This window comes from Scyliorhinus canicula, unplaced genomic scaffold (assembly GCF_902713615.1).
Source record: "Scyliorhinus canicula unplaced genomic scaffold, sScyCan1.1, whole genome shotgun sequence".
NCBI lineage: Eukaryota > Metazoa > Chordata > Chondrichthyes > Carcharhiniformes > Scyliorhinidae > Scyliorhinus > Scyliorhinus canicula.
The window spans coordinates 2,938,700-2,946,148 of record NW_024055500.1 but is presented as its reverse complement, the minus strand read 5'-3'; the positions used below and the strand labels follow the sequence as shown (position 1 = coordinate 2,946,148).

The window sequence follows — 7,449 nt, the reverse complement described above, 5'->3', positions numbered from 1 at the left end:
TAAAATTTAGTCATGATCTGACTCAACGATGTTTCAAGTGTTTTCATTCTCGGCCGAGAAGATGTTAAAATGTAGCCATCCTCGGCCACGAAAACATTGAAAATGAAACCAGCCTCGGCCTCGAATACGGTTAATGAAATGAAATGAAAATCTCTTATTGTCACGAGTAGGCTTCAATGAAGTTACTGTGAAAAGCCCCTAGTCGCCACATTCCAGCGCCTGTCTGGGGAGGCTGGTACGGGAATTGAACCGTGCTGTTGCCCTGCTTGAAAAGCCAGCGATTTAGCTGAGTGAGCTAAACCAGCCCCTTCGGATTGTAGCCGCTGCGAGCAGGGTTCGAACCTACGTGGGGAAACCCCATTGGATTTCGAGTCCAACGCCTTAACCACTCGGCCATCGCAGCTGAAACTTAGCCATCCTCGGCCTCGAATATGTTAAAAATTGAGCCATGCTCGGCGTCAGAGACATTTAAAATATAGCCATCCTCGGCGTCTGAGACGTTTAAAATTACGCCATGCTCAGCCAGGAAGGTGGTTAAAATTTAGCAATGCTCAGCCTCGAAGATGTTGAAAATTGAGCAACGCTCGGTCTCGAAGATGTTTAAATTTGCCATGCACGGCCTCTAAGATGTTTAAAATTCAGCCATGCTCGGCCTCTCAGATGTTTAAAATTTAGCCATGTTTGGCCTCGAAGATGTTTAAACTTTAGACACGCTCTATTTCAAGTCGGTTGAAAATTGTACCATCAGCGTTCAAAGGCGGTTAAAATTTAGCCAGCCTCAGCCTTTAAGATGTTGAAAATTTAGGCATGCGCCGCCCAGTAGAAGTTTAAAGTTTAGCCGTGTTCGGACTCAAAGATGGTTAGAATTGTAAACATCTAGGAGTCCCAGCAGGGCTAAATTTTAACCATCTCCAAGGCTGAGCATTGCGAATTTTAAACATCTTAGAGGCTGAGCATGGCTAAATTTTAAACATCTCCAAGGCAGAGCATGGCTAAATTTAAACATCTGCGAGGCCAAGGTTGGCAAAATTGTTAACATCGACGAGGTGGGGAATTGGAAAACTTTATCATCTTCAATGCCAAGCATGACGAAATTTTAAACCTCTCAAAGGCCGACGGGGGTTAAATGTCTCAGAGACTGAGCCTGGCTCAATTTTCAACGTTTTCGAGGCTGAGCAATGCTTAATTTTAACAATCTTAATGGCTGAGCATGGCGTAATTTTAAATGTCTCAGACGCCGACGGTGGCTAAATTTTAAATGTCTTCGAGGCCGAGGATGGCTACATTTTAAACATCTTCTAGGCCGAGAATTAAACATTTTTAAACATCGTTGAGGCAGGTCATGAGTAAATTTTAAACATCTTCGAGGCTACGCATGGCTACATTTTCAATATCTTCGTGGCCGAGCATGGCTAGATTTTCAACATCTTCTATGTTGGGTATTTCTAAATTTCACCATCTTCAAGGTCAAGCATGGCGAACTTTTAAACGTCTTAGAGGCCGAGGATGGCTCAATTTTAACCTTGCTCTAGGCCGTGGAAAGTTAAATTTTCAACAGCTCTGAAATCGAGCTTGTCTAAATTTTTAACATCTTCGAGACTGAGAATGGCAAAATATTCAACGTCTTCGAGTCCAAGCACGGCTCAACTTTCAACATCTTAGTCGCTGCGCATGACTAAATTTTAAACGTCTTAGAGGCCGTGCCTGGCTAAATTTTAAACATCTTCGATGCCGAGGATGGCTAAATTTTAACCATCTCCGGGGCCGAGCATGTGAGAATTTAAAAGTCTTAGAAGCCAAGGATAGCCAAATATTCAACAACTTTGAAATCGAGTGTCTCTAAATTTTAAACATCTTTGAGGCCAAGCATGGGGAACTATCTAACATCTTCGAGGCCGAGCATGGCTAAATTTGAAACATCTGCGAGGCCGAGGTTGGCTAAATTTTCAACATCTTTGAGACTGGGCCTTGCTAAATGTTACCATCTTCAAGGCCACGCATGGCGCAATTTGAAACATCTCAGAGGCCGAGGATGGCTAAATTTTAAATGTCTCAGAGACCGAGCGTGGCTCAATTTTCAACATCTTTGATGCTGGGCATTGCTAAATTTTACCGTCTTCAAGGCCAAGCATGAAGACATTTGAAACGTCTTAGAGGCCGAGGAGGGCTAAATTTTAAATGTCTCAGAGACAGAGTGTCGCTCTATTTTGAACATTTTTGAGGCCGAGCATTGCTAAATTTTAACCATCTTCATATGGCCTAATTTTCAATGACTCAGACGCCGAGGATGGCTAAATTTTAAATGTCTCGGAGGTCAAGCATGGCCAAATTTTCAATCTCTTTGAGGCCGAGTCTGGCTACATTTTAAACATATTCTAGGCCGAGGAGGAAATTTTTTAAAACATCGTTGATACAGATCATAACTAAATTTTCAACATCTTCGAGGCTAATCATGTGTAAATTTTAAAAATCTTTGAGGCCGAGCATAGCTAAATTTGCATCTTAGAGGCCGAGCATGATTAAATTTTAAACGTCCTCGAGGCAGAGCATGGCTAAATTTTCAACACGTTTTAGGCCAATCATGGCAAAATTTTTAACAACTTTGACTTTGGTCATTGCTTACTTTTACCATCTCAAGCCAATGCACGATGAAATTTCAAACGTCGTAGGGGCTAAGTATTGCTAAATTTTAAATCTCTTAGAGGCCAAGCATGGGCTAATTTTTTAACACATTTGAAGCTGAGCGTGCGCAAATTTTCAATATCTTCGAGACCGAACATGGCTAAATTTTCAACATCTTCGAGGTTGGGAATAGCTAAATGTTACCATCTTCAAGGCCCAGCATGACGAAATTTGAAACATCTCTGAGGCCGACGGTGGCTAAATTTTAAACATCTTCGATGCTGAGAATGGTGACATTTTAAACATCTTCTAAGCCGAGAATTGAAAAAAAATCAACATCGTTGAGGCAGTTCATGGATAATTTTAAATGTGTTAGAGGCCGAGCATGGGATAAATTTTAAACATTGACGGCGAGCACGTCTAAATTTTCAATATCTTCGTATCCGAGCATGGCTAAATTTTCAACATCGTCGAGGTTGGGTATTGTTCAATTTTACAATCTTCAAGGCCAAGCATGGCAAAATTTGAACCGCCGAGGATGGCTCAATTTTGACCGTGTTCGAGGCCGAGGAATATTGCATTTTCAACAACTTTAAAATGAAGCGTGACTAAATTTTCAACATTTCCGAGGTCAAGGTGACGCTGAGGGTGGCTAAATTTTAACCATCTTCAGGGCCGAGCATGGCTAAATTTTAACCATCTTCGACGTTGGGCATTGCTAAATTTTACCATCTTCAAGGCCAAGCGTGGGGATATTTGAAAAGCCTCAGAGGCCGAGGATATGTAAATTTTAACCGTCTTCGAGTCCGTGGATGGTTATATTTCCAACAGCTTTGAAATCGAGCGTGTCTAAAATTTAAACATCTTCAGTTTAAGAAGGGTAGCAGGGAAAATCCAGGGAATTATAGACCTCTGAGCTTGACGTCAGTGGTAGGCAAACTGTTGGAGAAGATACTGAGGGATATGATCTATTCACATATGGAAGAAAATAGATTTATCAGTGATAGGCAGCATGGTTTTGTGCAGGGAAGGTCATGCCTTACAATCCTAATAGAATTATTTGAGGAAGTGACAAAGTTAAATGATGAGGGAAGGGCTGTAGATGTCATATACATGGACTTTAGTAAGTCGTTTGATAAGGTTTCCCATGGCAGGTTGATGGAAAAAGTGACGTCGTATGGGGTTCAGAGTGTACTAGCTGGATGGATAAAGAACTGGCTGGGTAACAGGAGACAGAGAGTAGTGGTGGAAGGGAGTGGCTCAAAATGGAGAAGGGTTACTAGCGGTGTTCCACAGGGATCCGTGCTCGGACGACTGTTGTTTGTGATCTACATAAATTACCTGGAGGAAGGTATAGGTGGTCTGATTAGCAAATTTGCAGATGATACAAAGATTGGTGGAGTTGCAGATAGCAAGGAGGACTGTCAGAGAATACAACAGAATGTAGATAGATTGGAGAGTTGGGCAGAGAAATGGCAGATGGAGTTCAATCCAGGCAAATACAGGTGATGCATTTCGGAAAATCAAATTTTCAAGGCAAACAGCAAGTTTGCCTTCATCGGACGGGGTATTGAGTACAAGAGTCGGCAGGTCATGTTGCAGTTACATAGGACTTTGGTTCGGCCATATTTGGAATACGGCATGCAGTTCTGGTCGCCACATCACCAGAAGGATGTGGATGCTTTGGAGAGTATGCTGAGGAAGTTCACCAAGATGTTGCCTGGTATGGAGGGGGCTAGCTATGAATAAAGGTTGAGTAGATTAGGATTGTTTTTGTTGGAAAGACAGAGGTTGACGGGGACCGGATTGAGGTTTACAAAGTTATGAGAGGTATGGACAGGCTGGATAGCAACAATCTTTTTACAAGAGTGGGGATGTCAGTTACAAAGGGTCACGATTTCAAAGTGAGAGGGGGAAAGTGCAAGGGATATGTGCGTGGAAAGCTTTTTACGCAAGGGGGGTGGGAGCCTGGAACGCATTACCAGCGGAGGTGGTAGAGGCGGGCACGATAGCATCATTCAAGAGGCATCTAGACAGGTATATGAATGGGTGGTAACAGAGGGAAGTAGACCTTGTAAAATAGGAGACAGGTTTAAATAAAGGATCTGGATTGGCGCAGGCTGGGATGGCCGAAGGGCCTGTTCCTGTGCTGTAATTTTCTTTGTTCTTTGTTCTTGACCAAGCATGGGAAAATATTGAACATCGATGCCGAGCATAGATAAATTTGAAACATCTGCGAGACCGAAGTTGCATACATTTGCAACATCTTCGACGTTGGGCCTTGCTAAATTTTCCCAAATTCAAGGCCAAGCATGGCGCAATTTAAAATGTCACAGAGGCCGAGGATGGCTAAATTTAAAATGTCTCAAAGACCGAGCGTGGCTAAATTTTCAACATTTTCCAGGCTGAGCATTGCTAAATTTTAACCATCTTCAGAGCTGCACATGGCCTAATTTTCAATGCCTCAGACGCCGAGGATGGCTAAATTTAAAATGTCTCAGAGGTCAAGCATGGCCAAATTTTCAATCTCTTTGAGGCCGAGTCTGGCTACATTTAAAACGTATTCTAGGCCGAGGAGGAAAAATGTTTAAACATCGTTGATACAGATCATAACTAAATTTTAAACATCTTCGAGGCTAATTATGTGTAAATTTTAAAAATCTTTGAGGCCGAGCATGGCTACATTTGCATCTTCGAGGCAGAGCATGGCTAAATTTTCAACAAGTCTGAGGCCAATCATGGCAAATCTTTTAACAACTTTGAGTTTGGTCATTGCTAACTTTTACCATCTTCAAGCCGATGCACGATGAAATTTCAAACGTCGTAGCATTGCTAAATTTTAAATCTCGTAGAGGCCGAGCATGGGCTAATCTTTAAACACCTTTGACGCCGAGCATGGGTAAATTTTCAATATCTTCGAGACAGAGCGTGGCAAAATTTTCAACATCTTCGAGACTGAGTATGGCTAAATTTTCAACATGTTCGAGGCCGAGCATGGCTAAATTTTCAACATGTTCGAGATAGGGCATTGCTAAATTTTCCCATCTTCCAGGCCAAGCGTCTTATTTGAAAAGCCTTAGAGGCCGAGGATGGCTAAATTTTTACCGTCTTCGATGCCGTGGATGGTTAAATTTTCAACACGTTTGAAACCGAGCGTGTGTAAATTTTAAATATCTTCAAGGCCAAGCATGGCTAAATTGTAATCATCTTTGAGGCCGAGGGTGGCTAAATTCTAATTGTCTCAGAGGCCTACGATGTCTAAATTTCAACAATCTCCGGGGCCGAACATGGAGAATTTTAAACGTCTTTAAGGCCGAGGATGGCTAAATTTTCAATAGCTTTGAATCGAGCGTTTCTGAATTTGAAATACCTTTGAGGACAAGTATGGATACATTTTCAACATCTTCGAGACCGACCATGCCTAAATTCGCAACAACTTCGAGGCCGAGCATGGCTAAATTTTACTAACATCAAGGACAAGCATGGCGAGATTTGAAATGCCTTAGAAGCCGAGATGGCTAAATTATAAATGTCCCTGTGGCTGAGCTTCGCTAAATTTTCAGTGTTTTCAGGCCGAGGATGGCTAAATCTTCAACAGATTCGAGGCCGAACATGGCTAAATTTTAAACTGCATGTAGGCCGAGCTTGGCTAACTTTTAAACATCTTTGAGGCCAAGAATGGATAAATTTTAAACATCTCCACGGCCGAGCATGGCGAATTTTAAACATCTTAGAGGCCGGCACCCTCCACTGCGCCTCCGCCTTCTGGGTAGAGAACTACGCTTGAAGACTGCAACGCTTCCTCACAAGCCCCTCCTCCGGGAGATCCGCATACCTCATGTCCACCGTTACCATTTCATCCACCAACCTCTCCCTCTCAACCCTCTCTCCCTGTGCACCGAATGGGTATCAGCTCCCCTCTACCCACCACCTTCAGCGCTTCCCAAACCACCCCAACTTGCAACTCCCCGTTATCATTGGCTTCCAAATACCCCTCTATACACCTACGGACCCGCCCACATACTTTCTCCTCTGCCAGAAGCCCCACAGCGGGCGCTGATCCTTCCCCTCCCCCAGCTCCAGGTCCACCAAAGGTGGAGCATGGTCAGATATGGCTATCGCCGAATCACCTACTCCGTCCCACCACTCTCGGGATCAGCGCTCTGCTGAGATCAAAAACGTCAATCCGCGAATTAGCCTTGTGAACATGGGAGAAGAAAGAGTACCTGCCTCCAGGTCTCAAAATCCTCCAAGGGTCTACCCCTCCCATCTGAGCCATGAACCCCCTCAGCACCGAGGCCGCCACCGGCCTCTTGCCCATCCTAGATTTCGACCGATCGAGAGCTGGATCCAACACTATATTAAAGACCCCTCCCAAGATCAAGCCCCCCATTTCCAGGTCAGGGATCCGGCTCAACATTCACCGCATGAAGCCCACATCGTCCCAGTTGGGGCATACACATTAACTAGAACCACCCGCTTCCCTTGAAGTCTACCAGTCACCATTACGTATCTACCTGCGCTGTCCGCCACCACACTCGACGCAACAAATGACAAGCTGTTGCCAACTAAGCTCGCCACCCTTCGATTCTTTGCATCTCGCCCCGAGTGAAACACCTGCCCCACCCAGCCTGTTCTCAGCCTACCTGATCCACCACATTAAGGTGCGTCTCCTGGAGCATAGCCACGTCTGCTAACAGCTCCTTCAGGTGCATCAAGATCCGGGACCGCTTCACCGGTTCATACAGCCCCTCACTTTCCATGTGACCAGCCGAATCTGGGGAGGTTTCCCCCACACTCTGCACCGGTTAGCCATAGTTCTCCCTC

At 44.2% G+C, this 7,449-nt stretch overlaps 1 non-coding gene across 1 annotated transcript; it reads right to left on the bottom strand.

The window, feature by feature from the left end:
- Positions 1 to 321: 321 nt before the first annotated feature.
- On the bottom strand, positions 322 to 403 carry trnas-cga. Its single transcript has one exon. It is a non-coding gene; the product is annotated as a tRNA-Ser (tRNA).
- Positions 404 to 7,449: the final 7,046 nt, after the last annotated feature.